We start from the raw sequence: 21797 nt of genomic DNA, 5'->3' as shown, positions 1-21797 counted from the left end.
TTGAATACGCATTGGTTCAGTGGCGGTGTTATATATCTATGACGATACTGAGTCGGAGTTATTCCTCATAAAATGCAACTCTAATTAACCATTCCATTTGATTGCTGTAATTTTACCAAACTTGTTCAATAGTCTACCGGTTTCCATGATTTTTTTCTGCAACCGTTTTGAAAACCTTTGAAGAAATGGACATAAAGTTTCATTAACCTTAATTTTGATCGAAAATTCGGGGATATCTAGCCAAAAACTTTCCCTAGAACTAAAATATATTCTGTTCTATGTTTTATGTGGGCTTCAAAAATCGAATTTGTCACTCAAAGGGTGAAACACCGTTTTTAGTCCCCACGGACACCGTCCGGGGGGACTCATAGGTTTGGTCATGTCCGTGCGTCCGTCTGTTCACAAAGATATTTCAGAGATGCCTGGAGGGATTTCATTCAAACTTTGTACAAGGACTACTTCATATGTCATACATATGCACGTCGATTAGTTTTATGATACGATCCAATCTGGCGGCCATTTTTTTACGATTTTGTTATGTAGAGAGCCATAACTCAGACATGTTTCAACCGGTTTTATTCAAACTTGGAACAAGGACATTGACCAATGTCATACACGTCGATTTGTTTTGTGATACAATCCAATATGGCCGCCAGGCGGCCATTTTATAACGATTTTTTTTCATGTACAGAGCCATAACTCAAACATGTTTCAACCGATTTTATTCAATCTTGGTACTAGGACATTGTACGTTATCCCTGTACGTGATGCAGAAACAGATAACGGGAACGCGAGCCGAGCTGAATCATTTCTAGTGCGTCCCACAAGAATGGGTGACGTAACGCATAGCCAAACGGATTTTTGCACGCGAACGTGTACGCCAACACCAACTTGAATTCTAAGCGTTCACATTCACGTAAAACGTGTAGCCAAACCTGTCTATCGACCTATTTCATACACATGCTCGTCAATTTGTTTCACGTCATGTAGCAGTATAATGTAAATTATTGAAGTTTCGTTATTAGGCTTATAGGCCTATGTCAACAAATACTTCATCAAACTTCATGAACCTTTGTACAGATATTAAGCTTACATTGCTTTAACAGTGAAAAAGACATTTATCAGTGTCATTTTATTTAATTTGTAATTGCATATGTAATGAACTTTCCTAATTAGAGTGATATATCCACAAATACAACGTCAAATTTGATGAAACTTGATACAGATGTTGATCTCATAGTATTGTAAATACTGCATCAAACTTTACGTAATATGGTAACGGTAATAATTTGTTAGTGTTAGGATAGTAAGTAAAAATGTTTTGCAACCTCCTGTTGATTAATTCCTAGTTGACCAATTTAATGACCTTTAGTATGGTGGCCTACATTGGTTTTATGTTTTCATCACCATGGAACTCATCCTTGCCATTGAGCACCATCTGTATCAAATTATTTTTATCACAGATCTAATTAATAAAGAGGACTCTATCCTCTCCGAGGACTTGTAATCAAAGTACCCATTAACAAGTGGGGACTGTGTCATCAACGATGACTTGTTTTCTTTGAAATGTACATGCTTGCATGTTGTTAGGGTCTAGCCTGGATTTACCTGACTGTCTATTTTCACGTTGTTTGAATGGTTTGGGTGATTAGGAAACGTGGTGGGATAGGGGCAATGATAAACAAACCAACGGGTTAGACACACCATTTTTGTATCAGTTATGTTTTTGTTTTGTTTTAATTATTGTTTTGTCATGTTTCGATATGATGGTACACATTTCAGTTATGAGCGACAGCAAAGAAGCTTGACGCTTATTGGTACACGAAGGCTTAGATCTGCGTGGTAGCTCTGTTTGTTGTGTGCCGGTTTCACCTAGTATTACACAAATTACACTGATGCACACAGAGCAGCCATTCAGACCTAGCGGAAGCAGTGCTCGGATATGCATCAAGTGCTTTTGCCTCAACGTCACAGGCATTCGTGTGTAAACCAAACCTAAGTCACAATCGCATTTGGAAGAAATGGTGTTGTGAAAATATTTATCATCATGACAGAGTCCACAATAAAACAGGTCGAAATTTCTCAAGGTCACGTGTAAATAACGTCTTCGGGTTAGTATAAATAAATAATCGTTGCGGGAATCTATTGATGTCGTTTGTATTCATCATCTTAGATTCTACCATATGACGTAATTTATTCTAATGCTGATCGACTAGGCAATGACCAAAACGAATGTCATTAGACCAATCAGCGATAGAAAAATCACGTCATATGATAGAATCGTTCTCTGGACCGTTTTTCACTACGTTTGGCCTGAAAACACAAAAAATATAAACTTCATTAATATTCTTTACAAGCGCACTGCATTCCCCTCGAATCCAGACTAGAATTTTTAATGTAAATATCAACAGAGTAATTAAAACGTATAAACGCTGTGTTGACAGCTAAAGGGTGTTTCAACATACTCTTAGGAATAGCGCAAGAATTTGCGATTGACATACAAAACAGTTGGTACTTAGAATAAAAATCATTACAAGTTACAGACAGGCCTTGTACAGAAAGTTGATTCAGTGCTTTCCCTGTATTCATCGCCCAGCTTTCGCTTCAAATTTACATTCTCCTCCCAAAAATATATTCCACTGAAAACATTTGTACGTGATAAGAACAGGACTTTATTCAGTTTAGGTAATGTGCCAGGCATCCAACATTAGGCCCGTACAATTGATGATGCATTTCCACAGAAAGTCAAATACTAACCACCATACATGCCGTTCCGCCCAGCCTTCAATTGATAACACATAAAAATACATTTATGTTACATTTGTAGGTAAATATTGAAACATTCTGTATACTGTAATTTGCTATGGTATATTTTTTACGTATTGCAAGGCTTTCACGAATATTACAACTCTGAACATAATATCATTTAAATTGATATAACTATTGAAAACACTATGTATAATTTGTATTAAACGATCGATGGCAAGCAGTAATGTTCATCCCAGAATTTAAACACACAAGAACACTTATGAAATCAACGTTGGATGCAAGAATCGACACTATTCACAATCTAAACATTAATAAATTACAGCAATTTAACAATTCTGTGAGCTACTCATGAGCACGAAGCTTGATCCCTCCAAAGTCTACCCAAAATCACTTAAAATAGATAATTGCTTACATGATATGTCTAGTTAACTCCCTTCGTCGCACTTTCGTATATCATTGAACAACAGTATGCCATAACAAAACGCATAAACCCAACACAGTACTTTTCAGTTCAGCGTAGCGCAACACATCACAACAACTGGAAAACATAGGATATCCACACACTGCAATACAACATATCAAAACGTTATGCCACGATGCAACAGTGTGCAACAAAATACAATTTCAGGTGCGTTCTAATGGCTTGAATACACCATCGTAATAGAAGTGAAGCTATATTACATGTATCACTGTTCACATATCTATAACTGTGTGCAATTATGATGCAAACACTATTCACAATTCTAGCGTTGTTTATCCACTAACACTTTCATCGAGTTACAAGATCATAATCTCCCAAATCAGTTCAAATCGTGTTACAGGTACTACATCCATGAGTCAGACACAAATAGCACATACCCATACATCCGGCGATGGCATCCTTCAAATATATAGTACATTGCCACGCTTCATACATTCAGCACTTGTTGTTGATTTGAACATACATCTACCATAGTCATACGTTAAGAAAACCTAATACATCAAGTGTTTTGTTGAATTTGTAGCAAAAGTTAATGATTCGGGGTTTTTTCTAACCAGCTAGCATTAGTACCACTGTTTGCCAATAGTTATTATTAACACAAGCAACAGCAATCGATACAATGAATACTAGTAAACCTGACACCTGTCTGTAAATAAATGTTACACAGAGACTTAAGCAGAGACAACCAGGTTATGTTAAGGTTCTGTTACTGTAAACTGTTTGCGAATCTCTTTGCTGTGAACCCACGGAACATCGGGAATATTGCAACATTAAGTGAAACTGGAATTATTTCATTCTAAAATTTATAGTTAAGTACTACTGTGTCCCTCCTCGCTCATTTCAATAGGTCTAATTATGACGATGATATATTTAAATTTGCGAACTGATGGTGTTTATTCACTCGATATTTCCTTACTTGACGCTTTCCCGAGCATGATTAGCAGCTTTTCGTGCACTGTTGATTTTATCCGCAGTGAAGGCCATGAAAAGTAACACTCCCTGCAAAGAGTTAACGATATTTGAGATGAAAGTCAGAAGTTCAACTTCTACAACTGCTGCTATCAATGTCAGGCTCCATGTTAAACCCATCAGCAGAAACGTTTTCACACAGACGAGAAAATATCGCTGCCAAGAGCCGATCTTATTCGTTCCAGCCGAGCCTGTTGAGGAACGGACTACGTACCACAGTGTGAGAACAAAACAGCCTGCATTGATAAAAAATAGAGCTGCGATCGGAAGAAAGAAGAACAAAAGCACTGCAAACTTACTACGAATCCAGCAAATCGCATTTGCACCGTAACCAACATCAAAGTCTGCAAACTCCCCGAAATCCACAAGCAGTGCGACGGACACGACAAGGAGGGGTGTCGTCCAGCCACATGCGCAGTAGTAAATCACCCACCGGCGATTCTGTAAGACTCGGAGATGTTTGTGTACCGAGCGAAAGGTCCGACAGATGTCAAAACTTATTATTGTTGTCCAGAAGAAACTAGCCAACCAGGTGTAGTGCAGAACGGCTGCAATGTAAGTACATAAACTCGGCATTTCATTTAACCCCATGCTTGATACTAAAGCGACTTGGGCAAACAAAAGGGACAAATTCAAGTTAATCAGCAACTTTTCCGGTAAACTTTTGACGGATTTGCTCACACTAAAAATAAGTAAGTTGACAACCAAAGAAACAATGGACAGTGATGAGCAAATAATTGTAACCCAGGAATGATTACTAATTCCCACGTGACTGACGATATCCCTCGGTAAACAAACAATCGCCATTGATGCATTTCCTACAAGTTTGTAAAAATATGTTGTGAAGGTAAATGCATTTATTGAAAAAGTGAGAACTTCGTCACTTATGTGGAAATCTTTCTGATTTAACGTGACAATCTCTGCCGATTTTGGACAAGTTAGGTTAATGTCTTCGGGTGGATTTGGGACGGTGTCATTGAGAAGAGCGACAGGGACAGTTGCCGATGTCTTGTCGAGCGTCACATGACGATGAACACCAACTTGACGCTTCCTTACAACGGCTAAACACGACTGCATTGCAAGATCAAAATTTCACCTTCAGAACAATTCAAATTCCTGGAAAGGGAAAACGATGGGGTACGTTTGAGTTTGACGCTCAGCTGTAATTGCCCTCGGCTATTTATATCAAAAAGAAGATTTAATGCAAACACATGCTTATTAAAATGCATGTGTGTATATGTAAAACCACACATATTTCCCTCTGTAGCATTATTACAAAGAGCACAGTGAATGTTCCTGAAGTATTGTAGCTTGTTATGAGCTCTGTGTTCAATGATCGAAAAATAGGACTGACACATGTCGTGCAAATAGTCCGTTTCTTTGCTGTTTTCCGTATGCGAATCGATGCAGTTGTCAATGTATGGAGTACACGCCCTCAGTTGCCCTTCAAACTTGTTCTCCACTGTAAATGTGGCATGCAGTGCAGTTATATATGCCAAAGTAACCATGATTGGCGAAATAAACATAATCTTCCATTCTGTTGAGACCATCCACTGTTTGAGAATCTTTCAAGACAAGTACGACATTGACTTTCCATGCCACGATTTCAGACTGATTGACACCATTGCACAGTGCACAATATATGTTGCGATAGTTTTCGGAACTGGCAGGCCATATGACTGGAACACTTTCAGCTGATAGGCCTGCAACGGTATAAAGAAGATAAGTAAATAGAGGTGAATCAGCTGGATTCTCATTCATTACATGACAAAATGTGGTTTCTGTGCGGAAATAAATATATCGACTACAACCACCGACTACAACAAATATTATATAATCCCAGCCCCAACCTATATGATTCAAGTAGTTTTATTCGGTCAAAGAAGCGGCTAGGCTGTTTGGGAATCCACAGACAAAGAATCGATAAGATAAGTTGTATCTTGTATTTCTGTGTCATCACATATTTTGTTGGTTGATTAATAATAATTATTATTATACATCTACCATCGGGACAATAGAATTTAGCGTGCGCTAAAAAAACCGTACGGAACGCCCTTTCCGTAACACGTACGGTTTCAAGGTGCCCATCCCCTGCAGCTATATCTGCGCGTTCACTATTGAACGGTTTCAAGGACTCATTGGCCGAGTGCATCCTTTGCGGCATTTTCGTAATAAACCTCATAGTCACACCGAATATTTTAAAGGGCCAATAGCTCTAACTTTTGATGCTTTTGTTCATATGACATTATTTTTATATTGTATATCAATAGCGAGTTCTTGTTGCACTCCCAAAAGCATGTTGACACAAGTGTCTATATGTGTAGAAGGCACAATTATTGTTTGCATTAAGACTTTTGCGAGAATATGCTCGGCAACAAGAACCATGCAGTCTGCAAATGTACAGACCGAGGTAATTATGCTTGCTATTTCGGACCAAAAAAATAAAAAGAAAAGCATCACAAGTTGGAGTTACTGGCTCTTTAAGTTAAAAGGGATACTGAAACTGAAAACGTGTGAATATAAACTCACTCATCGGTAGCTTCTTTTCACACTTTCCCCTGATTTCGATGTCTTGCCACCACTGCGGGCATTTACCAACCATTACGACGCCGCTCTGTGAGTTTTCTTCAATCTTTACGCATGTATAGAGGACACTGTAGTCGAGTTCAGGAAATTGGGATTTACTGGCGAGAGATTGGTTGTGACAGACGTGCAGGTAGTCATAGCAACAGTCGCCGTAACGCAGACAGTCCTCATCGCAGTTGCAGCTCCATCTACGACCCCACATCAACTTACTTCCCACGTAAGTCAACTTCCTATTGCAAAACTCATCGCCTGTCAAGAAGGAGCACGAGTCTGCACGAGTCGAGCTTTCCTCGTCAGTGCATGGGTCAGCGGCTTTCACTTTCAGCAGACTAAAGATTAATATGTATAATATGGCCATAGAAGCCATTGTCCTGTGACCAAAATAAGAAAAGAGACAAACCATTATGAACCAGACGGAAAGAGCGTTAATCGAACCTAGAAGGATGACTGAAGCGTAATTTACTTAAATATAAAAGGATGCATTCTCTTAGATTATGTCATTTCTATGACTAACAATATGATCGAAACAAGAATATGCTATATCCCAGTTCATTTTGGAGAGCTTTTCAATCAATGTATACTATTACGTAGTAAAAATCACGCGAGATCACTTCATTGTTTTCAGGCAGCCTTTAAAACTGTAAAACTTGTATTTATATCACATTCACTGTATGAGAACTGATTTTCATAATAATGCCAGTCTTGGCCATTCAATGAAATAAAATCAAACGAATTTTATTTTAGGATTGCAACCACGCTTCTAATGAAGATATATCAATGCCATGTATGTTAACAGGCATCGTAAAAACATCACCAGCAAGGGTCAAACTGTTTGCATACATATACCGCTGAGCATGTACCAAAACTCTGAGCATGTACCAAAACTCTGAGCACGTACCAAAACTCTTAGCATGTACCAAAACGCTGAGCATGTACCAAAACTCTGAGCATGTACCAAAACTCTGAGCATGTACCAAAACGCTGAGCATGTACCAAAACTCTGAGCAAGTACCAAAACTCTTAGCATGTACCAAAACGTTGAGCATGTACCAAAACTCTTAGCACGTACCAAAACTCTGAGCATGTACCAAAACTCTGAGCATGTACCAAAACTCTGCGCATGTACCAAAACTCTGAGCATGTACCAAAACGCTGAGCTTGTACCAACACTCTTAGCATGTACCAAAACGCTGAGCATGTACCAAAACTCTGAGCATGTACCAAAACTCTTAGCATGTACCAAAACTCTTAGCATGTACCAAAACTTTGAGCATGTACCAAACTCTTAGCACGTACCAAAACTCTTAATATGTACCAAAACTCTGAGCATGTACCAAAACTCCGAGCATGTACCAAAACTCTGAGCATGTACCGAAACCCTTAGCATGTACAAAAACTGATGATATTGCAAAATCAGTGCTGGGACGACAATTACGATTACAAACGTTGAACTTAACTTTATTGTGTAGTTTTAATTTTTGCGCACTCAGACTACCAGCTGCAGGCAACAAAGCTATTCGTGCTCAGTGGTGTTTTTCACTGCTCAAGGTGCAGGAAGATTTCTAGCAGTGAGAACAGAAAATAGGTACCCGAGCGGAATGCCATGTTTGATAGAACCTCTGAGAATATTAAGCGCAGAACTTATATTGTCTGCACATATTTTCGTTGATCTTTGTCCCCAACACGCACACCTGATGAAAATATATCGTTATGTATTATTATGTACTCAGTCGAATGACTGAATATCACTGTAAAAATTAAGTGATCGTTAGTTTTGGCGTCAGAAGTGTTACGTCCGAATTCTGTATCTTTGTCAAATGACATCTATTTAACTAGACCGCTGATATTGATACTTTACTGAACGTCTTTGGTTAACATATTTTTACATTATTTAAGGTACGTACATAGCAATGTCAACAACAACTGTGATCAAATATATATATATATATATATATATATATATATATATATATATATAATATATATAATATATATATATGAAGTCTTATTATTTTAATTTGACGTGGATGATCAATATTATTGTCGAACAATTGCGTGACTGTTGTCGCCATTTGTGTTTCATTTACCGGGATTACTTTAATTTTATTCACAAAGATGCCTGTCACCCTAGAGATATGTAAATGATTTACAGGTACTTTCATTTATAAATCCGACATAGTTGTATGATGTCTCCACCAATCAGACATACAGATTCGGTCACGTGAAGGTGTGAATCATCGTCTCCCAATGTCCTAATGCTAAAGCAGGTCGGCCATCGGTGGATATATCTTTCACTGCGCTAGTGGCGAATAGCCATGGTATCATTTTTCACACAATACCGTGATTTATGTCCGAGTGCATCGTTCAACGGGGTTATTGTCGCGTGTCGGATAATAAGCGTACGACGTACGAGAACATAAATCCCGATATTTTGTTAATAATTATTATTATTCATGTTTTTAGTCCAACTTAACCAGAAAATGTCGAAATTAAGGCGGTTTTGTATGCCCGTTGCGCACTGCGCTGAGCGTCCGGCCGGTGTCACCTCGTCAGTCTTGATCTCGGTAGTCAATGTTTTCGTCTTACGAACTTTGATGTTTGCAGTAACACACGTCTCGCGTGGAGATACTAATTTTTGTTACTTGACGTAAACGCTGTTCTGTTTTGATTTTTGTCTGAGTCAACTTTCGAATCTGGATTCCACAGCGCTGCACTGAATAGTTAAGGCTGCAGCTCGACAGCTTATATCTTTGCTATAGTGCTCCCCTGCAGGTTCGATTCCGATCGATAATTTACGGAATCTATTGTGCGATGAATGAAATGCATCGTTGTCCGTCAATTGACCTTTTACTTGTGCCTTCTCTGCGGCTTTCCTGAAGATTATACGGTACTCATTTATTCAGTTGAATTTGCGTTTAGGTGTAGCTTTCGGGTTTATCGCCAACCGAAATCGCCAGGTACGACGTCCACTCCATAGCCACACCCCGAAGGCAGACGGGGATACTTTCAATCGGTTTAATTACGCTATCGAAGGAAACGATGTCCTGCATTCAGATGAAGGGGTGTGATAGTTATGTCAGTTTCTTAAATCGTCTTTTTGTTGCTTCGCTTTGTTGATGTATTTACCTAGATTGACAAACCGTCACATAATATCTCGTTCAGAATCGATCGGATTTAACAGCATAGCTGTTAGGCTAAATCCTTTTGGAAAAACTGGTAAAATTTTAAATTTCGCATTTTGTTGGTCCGAAAATGACAAATTTAGCGCGATATTAATACATTTCGCAAAGAAACAGAAAAGAAAAAAAAGCCAAATCGTTGAAATTGTCTTAGAGAGCTGCAATGTCTACATTCTTAAGTGAAAACAAGTTCGAGTCCCTTGATGGCAAACGTTATTTATCTATATTGATTCTCAGTGCATTGAACCTACTGCACAATTAGAATTGCCAGAGGGCAGATCAAATTTGCTGGTAAGTATTGTACACTTTCAAGAACATATAAACTCATTATGAACCTAGAGTTCTTTTCCTTTCGATTATACAAATCAGTTTCAAAAGTTGGCAGCGAGATTTTGTTAACATTAAATATTTCTAACAAAAAGCATTGGGATAGGATGTATTTATCCTGTTCGAGATTGGATCAGATTATTGATAAATGTTTTGTATTTAAAAAGTGATGTCTGTAACGATCGGAAGTCGAATCTGCAACGTTTTGAATGATGAACTTACTGTTTTTAAGAAAAGAAATCAAATTCTTGACTCACCGTATGTTCTGATATCAGGAGGATCTGGAGAGGAAACGTCTGTATAATGGTAATGACGGTCCTTCTATATTCGCTTTGCTTTGAAAGTCGTTCTTTTATCATATTTTCAAACAACAGGAACAATAAGCCATTCCATTAGGTGTGCAGGTAACGACGGATGACCAAAGTAGCCGAAGTTATTAAACTGTAGGTTGATGTCATTGGACTTTCATCTTGGTTAAAACAGCAAATAATGTCCCACACCCAGTCATCGGGAAAAACCTTATTCGAAACATTTAATGCAATTGAGGCGTGCAATATAAACTACCGAAAATATAAATTCAAAAAGAAAAACATTAACACATAGAAAAAGCTTAAGATTTGATTAAAATTGATATCATATCTTATCATATACCCATGCTCATATTGCTACATTCTAGTGACGTTCAACGTAAAATATCAGCCGTGATATTTCACGGTAAACGTCGAGATATGCACGATGAACGTCACCAGTTTTAGAGTTTCCCGAACTACATTAGCAGTTTGTTGGTAAACAACGTAAACAACAAAATGGCTGCCGCTCCCCGCCTGCGAAGCGATGTCGCCGACGAAAAAACTTGAAGGGGCTTCGTGGAACACGGGTATTTCTGGTTGCAAAATACGAAAATATCACGTTGAGTCTTGAAATGTTTTCCCATGGTATTTTTTTGGTCAAGGTCTAGCAAACATTCTGCCGTTCGGACGGCGCCGTCACTGTGCACGGTCTCCACCGAACAGGTAGTGAGCGCGTGGCGTGACAGCGATGTCGCGCGCGCGACGACTGTTGACATGGCAACTCTAAAGGTAAACTAACAAAATGGCGTCCCTCTATGCGCGAGCTCCGTGCCGTACGACGATCGAAATCAGGATAGATTTAAAGCTGAGCAGTTTTTGATCAGTTACAGTTGTAATAGCATATTGCACCTTAAAATGTTCCTTCTGCATGACGATTTTTGTATCCCGGTGTCTTTCTTCTTGGGTTTCATTGAGATATGGACGATGTCGCGCGTAATGTTGACATCTTCGTCGTAGCTTATACTTTATGAATGAAGCCTGTTCACATAAACATTCTGATATTTATGCGCAAGGCGTAATAAAGTAAAGCCTCAAAATTAAAGGTTTTTCGTTCTATTAGTAAAAATTCCCTAAAATTATGGGCATGGGTATATGATAAATCGGTTATTACCCAATATCGCCTGTTCCTTGTGTCGTATCAGCATTCGTGTCATTTGTGCTGCGTCAGACACTCGACTTCGTCTCGTGTCATTTGTGCTGCGTCAGACACTCGACTTCGTCTCGTGTCTGACGCAGCACAAATGACACTCATGCTGATACGACACAGGAACAGGTGATATTGGGTAATAACCTCTAAATATCATATCATATCATATCATATCATATCATATATCATGTCATGTCATGTCATGTCATGTCATGTCATATCATATCATATCATATCATATCACATCACATCACATCACATCACATCACATCACATCACATCACATCACATCACATCACATCACATCATATCATATCATATCATATCATATCATATCATATCATATCACATCACTCTGGGCAAAACGCTTGATATACGTTCAGCATATTTACGTATACTGACGTATATTGAACATTACAATGCGTTGATATATACGGTGTTTTATCTATCTATGCAGACGCGTAACGCAGATCTTTGCACACTAATGTACACCGTACTTATTAGTATGCGTATGCTCGTATACTCAAGGTATTTGACAAATGTACAGAGTCAGTATGTGTGTATATATTTTTGTGTATCAAGTATTCTGCCTAGTGATATATCATATCATATCATATCACAGCCGATCATATCATATCATATCATATCATATCATTTCATTCTATGCCAAAAAATAGCAAATCACCTCACATCAAATGACATGACATGAAATGACATGAGATTTAATCTAATCATATCTCATCGCATTACATTACATTACATCTGTCAGACACGAGACATAATTGACTGCATTAGAGAGAAAACAAATCGTCAACTTATATGAATCGTTGAGAAAATAGTTGAGAAATACTGAGTATTGTCCCCGCTTTTTGCATTTACTTTGCAATTTTAAAACCAATCCCTATTTTGACCTGGTGGTAAAAGTAGTAATTTGTCTTATTAAGCTCTAGTCTCATCGGTTGTCATTTAATATCGTATATCAAGTTCATTATTCTTCTATCATGTTCTCATAATATTTCCTGTGTGAATAGTGAGTAAACACTGTGCCAGGTTGTCGTCTTGTATTATATAAACAATGGTGTTACTAAAATGTAATGACTTCGTCGAAAAGCAAGGAAATCCGCTAATCATTGTCCAGTTTTTAGATATAAATTTAAAGAAATCGGACAATAATTTTGTCTCGCACTTTACTACACATTTAAACATGTGCAATCGCAAGATAACAAAACAAAGTTCTTCATATTAAATGCATGATGATTTTTGGTGCAGTTTGAAGTTTTTTGTTTTCGTACGGTATTTTGCTTTTCAAACGTATTGTAATCTCTAAGAATTGTCCAATGCATTAATCATCAAGTGTGTCACTAACACGAATCGATGCATTTTCAGTATTCAAAAGAAATTCTTGAGAATCACACCTCAGCTATTCAAAGGATATGCTTCGACAGTAATTTCACAAAGCCTTTCTTCTAATGTATAAGAAAAACCATGACACGCTGATAAATTTCAAATGGAAAGGGCGTTCTCAACGACAATACTATGTTATTAGAAAAGCATGGTTGGACGATTCTGACGTTATTTCACAGTGATGACGTTTCAGATCACATTGACATGTAAGTGTTTTCCTCTAAGAACTATTGAAGTGTAAGTAAAGTCTTTGAAATGTGTCGCACTGGTTTCACGGATAATGCTTTGAAGATATCGTGTTTCAATTGCGAAGAGAATCTTTGGCAAAGAATAAAAGCGACGTCAAAGTTGTCATCCCATCTCAAGACACATAAATGGGCAGCACGAGACGATTGACAATTTGTACACAAAAATGTATTAAGAATGACTTGTGATTAAGTTAACGGGTATTGCACCTAACAACTGTTTTTAAGCCAGTATATATATGCATGCAAAAAAGCAGATAATGTCTAAGTTTAACATGGTGGCAATAGTTTACTCGAAAATGAAGGGATACTAACATTGGGTCCAAAACGTCGATTGAAGTCAAAATCTTGCTACATTTTTATGAATTTTTAATAGATCACTTGATGCTATAGTATATGTAGGATTAAAACGACAATTTTGATTTGCATTATCTATTTTGTTGTGATTCTGCAATGGAATAATCACTCAATCCAGTAAAACAGCAAAAGATGTCTGGCACCTAGTAATTGGGAATAGACTTTAATTTGAAACATTAAGTGCTCTCAAGGCATTCAATATAAATCGTCCAAGATACATACTGAAAAGTGCAAAACACATGAACACATGAAAAAATCAGAAATTTACAAAATTTATAACATTTTATATGGGCACCAAATGCAAGTAAATATCAAATCCTATCATCTCTTACCGTATCTTATCGTATCGTATCATATCATATCACATTAATCGTTACGGCCCTGATACGGTTTTCTGCGGACCGTGGTTGAACGGCGTAAGGGACCGAGCGTGCGAGGGCCAGTACGCCGTACGACCGAGGTGCGCATGTATTAGGAATGATAAATACATAGTTAAAAGATTGTGCAACGGTTTGAAGATAGAAATTCATAAACTGTCAAACATTCATCGCCATTTTTGTAAATTTTCGGAACCGATGGCCGTATTCGTAGCTTGATACTTAATGACCTTAGGCCTATTTGTTTACCTGAAGAACTGTTAGAGCAATGTACGTATACCAACAAAGAATGGGGCGTAAATCGCGGTGGAAGAAGAGTGGCATGGTGTAAGTGATCATAAATTTCATTGCAACGGCAGGAGATTCGATCATCAGTAAAAAGCTCGACTGAAAAAATATTGTGTCTTTAATTTTCTGAGGATTTTGCGATGAATGACCGTGTACTTGAAGCTAGGCGACGCATGACGGGTAGGTTCAGCTTAGCCGTCGCATGATCGCATTCGATAGAATTCAGTTCATTTTCTAATCTTTCAAAACGAAAACATCATCGATAAAGTGTTAGTCAACACTAGATTTTAACATAAAACCCTGAGAAATATCATCCGATTTCGCTAACTTCACTGTCGTCCGTACGATCGAACTTCGCATTTTAAATGATTTGGAAAATTATGCAAGATTGAGAGAGGAGATAGCATTTTTGTAAAATTTTCCACTGATTGTGTCTTCAGCCATACAGAATAATGTGAGGGAAAGTAGGGAGACCAGTTGCACCTGTTTTTTGAAACAAAAGGATACTGATTTTTTCCAATGGAAATGACTAAAGAAATTTGCATTATACTTTTTCTAAGAGAACGACCCCTTCAGTTCGTCATAACTTGCTGCCTAAAATGTATGGCATTTTAGTACCTTCAAAACGTGACTTCAATGGTTGTTTAATGGTTATTTGGAAACTTTTGCTGAAATTTCTTAAACGTACTTTTACTTGATATTATTTATCAATTATTCTGATGACACACATTATTGTTTGCATACAGAACTGAAGAAGGTATAAGAAAAGTAACCTTCAAGGATACAAATAAAAAAGAATTTTGGGTAACTTATTGTACTGTGTACTTCCTGGCAGCTTACATGATTTCAAGGAAACCAGTCTTCCTTCCCCTTGAGAATCACGTGGTTGTCTTTCCGAATGTTGCCGGGTGGCTAATGAAAGAAAATTGTTTGTTTTCCGTCCAGGGATTTTTGAAAAACCTACCATCAAGTCAGCAAGGGGAAAACACAGGAAATTAACGCAACATAGAACAATATGGTAAACTTAACTTTCAAATTTTATTTTTTGTCACAAGTATAAAAACTCAACTATTACAATGCAGTGTGTCTTGTGTTCTATATTGAAAGCTATGCTTGGATGGACAAGTTGTATTTGTACGTGTAAGTACCACAAGTAAAGTTATAGTTAGGTGACTGTGAGTCTGAAGAAATATTCCATAAAAAATATGGCAAAAACCTCATGCCCGTACACAATATATACTACATGTACAGTGTGACAGTAACCGACTGCTTCTTTTGACAACTTGTACACTATGACTTTGAAAATGTTGAGGTAGAGAACGAAAAAATTTCTTTCAGACTCAGAAATTTTCAAACATTAAACTGCAAAAGTTGCTGGGTATAACAAAGTTAAGTTGACACTCAGAAAACAAATGCCAAAGATCTTGGTAAAAGTTTAAACTACTGTATCTTTCATACATTACAATTGTTGTAGTAAGAAGAGTGTGCAGCTGAACAAATCATGACCGCCTTCAGTGACAACCCTTCTTAAAGAGTCCAAAAGAATCAAATAATACTTGTCCTGAGCATAATTCCTGTTGACTTAAATGCTCCATTAGCTGTAACTTTTGGCTATTCTGAATTGTGTGTATCAACTAGCTTTTCTATCCCACTTCTAAGTAATCTGCTTGTCAAGACAGCCTATGCATGTGTAATGACCATTGATATTTTTGATGACCGATTTCTAATCCGGACCTTAATTAAATTTTCGATAATAGCAATCCTGTTAGTACATGATGTCTCAAGCATTGTATAGATTGCCCGTAATATTATGGGGCCTGTACGGATACGACCCCCTACATGGGCCACAAAACTGGAACAGAAGGGCTAAAACTTTGCGGAGTGGATTTATTTTGGCAGTCTCTAAAACATATGACTGATTTTTATCAAATTTTCATGTCGGACAAACTTTGATCGTGGGAGAAATACGGGCTGCCTTGTTAACAAATTTACGTTGACGAGCTCATCAAGGATCGACGCAAAAAGTTCCTACGCATCAACATTGATGACTTGGACGCTGGTTGTCGGGACGTAGAACGACCAGAGAATAAATCCCGGTATTTTCCGTTCAGAGATGACCAGCCTTACTTTTGCATGTGATATACCAAATTATAAATATGAGTGTGTCCGGTACATGCATTGAAATTGGGGTACCTAGGGCGGAGTTTGTTTTTCTTATTTCCTGTTTCTTGTCTGCGACCCACTTAAATACTGGAAAATTTGGAAAATTTACGAAATGTTTTTGAAAATTCGAAAAAAGTCTAGCGCAGGCTAATTTTCTAGGATTAGCAAGGTTACCAGGAATAAAATTAAATTTAGCACGTATATATCTTGGACTGATATATGCTCGTTTATTTGTTGATACGTTTTATTCATTTTCGTTTCAACATAAGTTTCGTGCCATCATTGTTTGCACATGCAAATTATATGTGCACACCATGTAACTTTACCTAGTTCTCTAAAATTTGCGTGACGTTGACGTTAACTACCTGCGTTTAGTTTTCCAACTCAGCCTTCGGGCATGTTTAATATGGCGCCAATTTGAAAAATAATATTTGACATTACCAGCCTAACGGGGCAAAACCTGGCATAAACCTAGCCGTTAAATGGAAAAGTTTGTTTTATCACTAACCTAGCGCACAGTGTTCGACTGCTGTAGAGCTGTGGGCTTAGTTGGTTGCAGATGTTTGTGATATATACATCTTCGAAACAAGAAATTAGTCGACTTATAAATCTTGAAACAAAAATATTTAAAAATATCTGCCATTTGAACTAGTTCATTTTTCCTCTTTGAGCGAGGGGTATCCTTTCAAAGCGTGGGTTGTGTTTTCTATCGCATTCAATATTCTATCCCTCGCTCCAGGCCATGCTCCTGGACCTTCCAGACGATACCAGTAAGGTACCATTGGTCCGTACTTGTAGGCCATAACCAGTTTCGGATCCGACAGGAGCAGACGCCAAAAGGATGGTTTCACACCTAACATCTCAGCCAGTTCTTCCATATGAGGTCCACCAAGTACCTGTACCAAATGTTTCAAAAGAGAAGAGATTTGTTGAGGTAAAAAAATATCTTTCATTCCGCAATGCACTAATAATATCATAAGAATTGCCAGACTGAATCAATTGAAGTGGGAATTCAGTAACTCAACGTATCAGATTCATCAGAGTGAAAACATCTCGGCTAAATCTGCGTGCACCCGTAATACCTGACTTTAACAGTCACACATTTCATCACCTCAAATGCGGAAGAAAAAACACTGATGATGTTTCGGGTTCTATCCTTCGTCGGCACTAAAATTGATGACGAAGGGTTGCACCCGAAACATCTGTGCTTTTATCTTTTGCGTTTTTACAAGCGTTATATCTCTTGCTGGTCAGTCATTATTTCATTGTGTCAATATTCTTTTGCTGCAGTTTTATCCCTCCTTTGTGGTAATTTTTCATTATTAGGGACCGAGCACAATTAACGGCGGGGGGGGGGCGGAAGAGAAAATGGGGGGGGCCACGAAAAAAAATGAGTGTTCTTGGGGTGGGCCATGAAAATTCCAAGGAAGGTAAGGGGTGGGCCACCAAAATTTTTTACACCATGACAGACAGAGAATATTTTTCAGCATTTTTGTTCCTTGTTGAGGTTGGAGTTCCTTGTTAAACTTCTTGTAGCGTGATGAAATACCAAGTCTTGAACCTCACAATGCAGTTGTTCTGTGTAAAATCAGCAATATTATGATTAAAATAGCACAACACAATACTGACAAGTATATTCCCTTACAAAACTGAACTGCCTATTAGCCAGTGCACATAACTGTGTGGAACAGGTGGCATGGCTATTTGAGGGAAAATAGGCAGTCCATAGCAGCCCAACCTGCCACATGCCAGTATTGGAAATACGACATGTTAAAATTTGAACATTCATCACAAGCTATGCATGTGAAATCAGGCTCAGCCATGTGAAGTAACCATTCATTAGCAGTCCTATTGAATTCATGACAGAAGGGAAAATTGTCAATGATTGAATGGTAGCTTACACATGTGGCAGTAAAAATTTAGACATGCATTAATAAACTCCAAGGACTGACTTGTTTGTCAATTCTCATGTTTTCATATCCCTATCGTCTATTTAATTTAAATAAATTAGGCAGCACTCATGTGTAGAGTTGTTTTTACTTGAGTTAAGTTTTTCAGGTGAAATTACTCATGTTTGCACAATAGAAATGTCACATGGGTCACATGCACTGGTTACCAGTTAATTGTTCTCAGACTTAAATATTTAGTGGATACAGAAGCAACGGTTTGCCATTTTAAAGTGACAGTGTAAAGCTGTAAGTTTTTGATTTTGTTAATATTTTTGTTATGTATTACTTTATTGGTTCACAAATTTAAGTTGAATTAGCTCGTTGATATTATCAATACAACCAACATACACTTTGTGTGCATGTATATTATAAAAGTCCACGTGTTATTGTGTTCAATTAAAGTTTAGTCCAGACCAAAATGTGTTTTACCAACAATAACAATGCTGACTTTACATAATATAGGTTGTGAACACTGGACATTTGAACGTGTTTTAGAAAATAGAGTAACATTTGCAATACTGGCTAGTCGATGTACGAAGAACAAAATTTCTGCCAAAATTATGAAGTTACAGACTATCCCTTAAATATAGTTAGAATTAATTTAATTCATCTCCATTCAAAAAAAAGAGACCAGGATTTTCAGCATAAACCAATGAATATGACAAGAGGGGAGTAATGCAGATGGCTGCGAACGTCTGTGAGTAGTAAATTAAATCAGATAAATCAGCACAGATCAAATTTTAAACATCGTTTATTTTTATTTTCAAAATGTGAAATAATTAACACATGTTCACCGCTAAATATTCAATATGATCGGAACCTGCATTCTATTGAAAGGTACTCACATGGTTGGATCTGTCAATAAATTTTGTCAGATCATCACACAATGACGAACACACTTGCGACGGTTCTGCATCTGCCATTGTAAAACTTTCGCGATCACAACTTACATAAAACTTAATGGAAACGCAGTACAGGTACTGTTCATCCCCAAACCGTTCAAAAATCGAGCCGGATCGACTAACGGTTCTGACGATGTATGATGTCGTGACTTTGGAAAGAGTTGCGTTTCCGAGAGTGGACGGCACGCAACAGGGTATGAACGTAAGGGTCCCGTAAATGAGTATGCTGGAATTTAACAAGGCTGATCAGTATTGCAACGGGGTTCACTTAGTGTGCTGGCTTAGTGTGCTGGACTTCCGTATTTTAACTGATCTCTTCATATAAAGTCATTTTTTGCTTATTAGAAAAATCTAAAAGAACAGTTTACGCGTACTTGAAATGTCAAAATTTTGCGACGGTCACGACCCTTGACCTTTCGAATTTGACCAATGCTTTGTGTTCCCACGCGATCGTTATCGGACACATTATGCGTTGCATCTCTCAAATGAGATAACGCATAGTTTTTTCAAGTATTAACGGCTGTTCAAATCTCCAGCTGAATCTTACGAATTATGGCTGATTTCTCAGTCATTTCTTCCCCCAGTGACGACACATTTTTAGTCAAAACAGCAAGTGAGTTAGATCTATGTATGTTTCGGTGGACATTCCCCGCGACATTGTTGGATGCAGTGACCGAGATAGCAAGTCGCCGTGGACGATAATTTTCCATTGATCCGGTAAGTATTTGAAATGCATATTTATAAAGGGCAATTACGAAATTAGTATGCCTTATAGAGAGGCTTTTCTTTGCACATCGATGTTTCCCTGGGAAGCTTGGCTTTGTATATGGCCCGACATTTTTAACCTGAGCTTGAGGGCCAGTGGCAACAACTAGTCAAGTCAATACAACTTACACAAGCCCAATACATTTCTAGATATGTTACACTTTTAATGTGTTAATTTTGCACTCGCAAAGATGCATGTAAAAAATTCCTCTATGTGTATGTAACAAATCACACACATGTTCTGAAACTGTATTGTAAATTTGTTGTCTTAATAAATGTTGCTAAGTTCATTCTCTTCTTTCTGTTTCATTTCAGTGTGCATATCAGCCAAGGCCCAAGAAAAATTCGGCAAGAATAATCATGACCTACCTAAAGAAGTCTTCAATATCAAATTTCAAAACAAAATAGGACATGAAAGACGAGACTTGGCCAGAGCTAAATGAACTCTTTTAAAACTAATCTTTGACTAAATCACTTTTCACTGTGTCTATGAAATTTGTTGAAGCCAAAAATTTATTAAATTGGTCATCAGACTTACAGATATAGGCCTATTTTGTGCTTTTTATTTTGAACGTTTGGAAAGGTGAGTCTGCTTGTGTTTGCTGTGATCAGGTGAGTCTGAGTTGCTTTTAACTCTGTTTGGCCTGTCTTAGTTTTAGGCCAAATATGGTTAAATTACATCTCTAACCAATTGTATCATATAATACATGTACACTAAAAGAGCCTGTGTAAAAAGTACTTGATTTCACTGGAATTTGATTTCACTTATTTGATATTTGCTTACACCTTGCAAACATGCAAATGTAACAATGTTTACCAAATTCGTAACAGCAACATCAATAAAAGTAAAATCTGGTGTCAAATCAGTACTTTTCATGGTGCTCTTTTTCTGCCAGGATGACCCTGTCATTCATATGTGCATTCAAAATAACCGTTCGTTCACATACATGTGAACAGTTCAAAATAACCATTCGTTATTCAAAATAACCATTCGTTCACATTTATGTGAATGGCTAGCTGAAATGAATGTGTACTGCCTAACTGCCTATTCCCTATGCACATACAGTTAGCCATGCAACTAGCCATGTGAATGCTAATTTCACATGGTACTGACAGGCATTCCTGTTCTATAAGCTAGCTGTAGGTGTTACAAGTAGTAAAGCTTGAACATATGTTATTTTGTTTATTATTTATATATTTATTTGTTTATTATTTATTTCAAGAATGCAAGAATGTTGTTTTCACTAAAGCATATATTAAAAGTTATAAGGATTATATATATGTGTACAACTTTGTACCCATGTAATCTTTCTTTTTTTTCGGGGGGGGGGGCACAAAATTTTGTTGCCGGTGATGGGGGGGCCACTAAAATTTTTGCTGGTGTTAGGGGGGGGCCTGTAAAAAATTTTTGCACCACATATTTTCTCTTCCAGCCCCCCCCCCGCCGTTAATTGTGCTCGTTCCCTTACTCCCCATTATATATCCCAGACAAACGAAATCACTGAACACATCAACACACGTTTCCGTATACAAATGCTT

At 37.6% G+C, this 21797-nt stretch overlaps 1 long non-coding RNA gene across 1 annotated transcript; it reads left to right on the top strand.

Moving 5' to 3' along the window:
• The first annotated feature begins 19487 nt into the window (after positions 1-19487).
• Positions 19488-20809, top strand: LOC139125797 (uncharacterized). The gene is made up of 2 exons (XR_011550350.1): positions 19488-20210; positions 20574-20809. It is a non-coding gene; the product is annotated as an uncharacterized lncRNA (long non-coding RNA).
• Positions 20810-21797: the final 988 nt, after the last annotated feature.

The sequence above is a fragment of the Ptychodera flava genome (assembly GCF_041260155.1).
Source record: "Ptychodera flava strain L36383 chromosome 3 unlocalized genomic scaffold, AS_Pfla_20210202 Scaffold_26__1_contigs__length_13983176_pilon, whole genome shotgun sequence".
Classification (NCBI taxonomy): Eukaryota; Metazoa; Hemichordata; class Enteropneusta; family Ptychoderidae; genus Ptychodera; species Ptychodera flava.
Note: the sequence above shows the minus strand (reverse complement) of the source record. Positions and strands in the feature narration are given on the sequence as shown.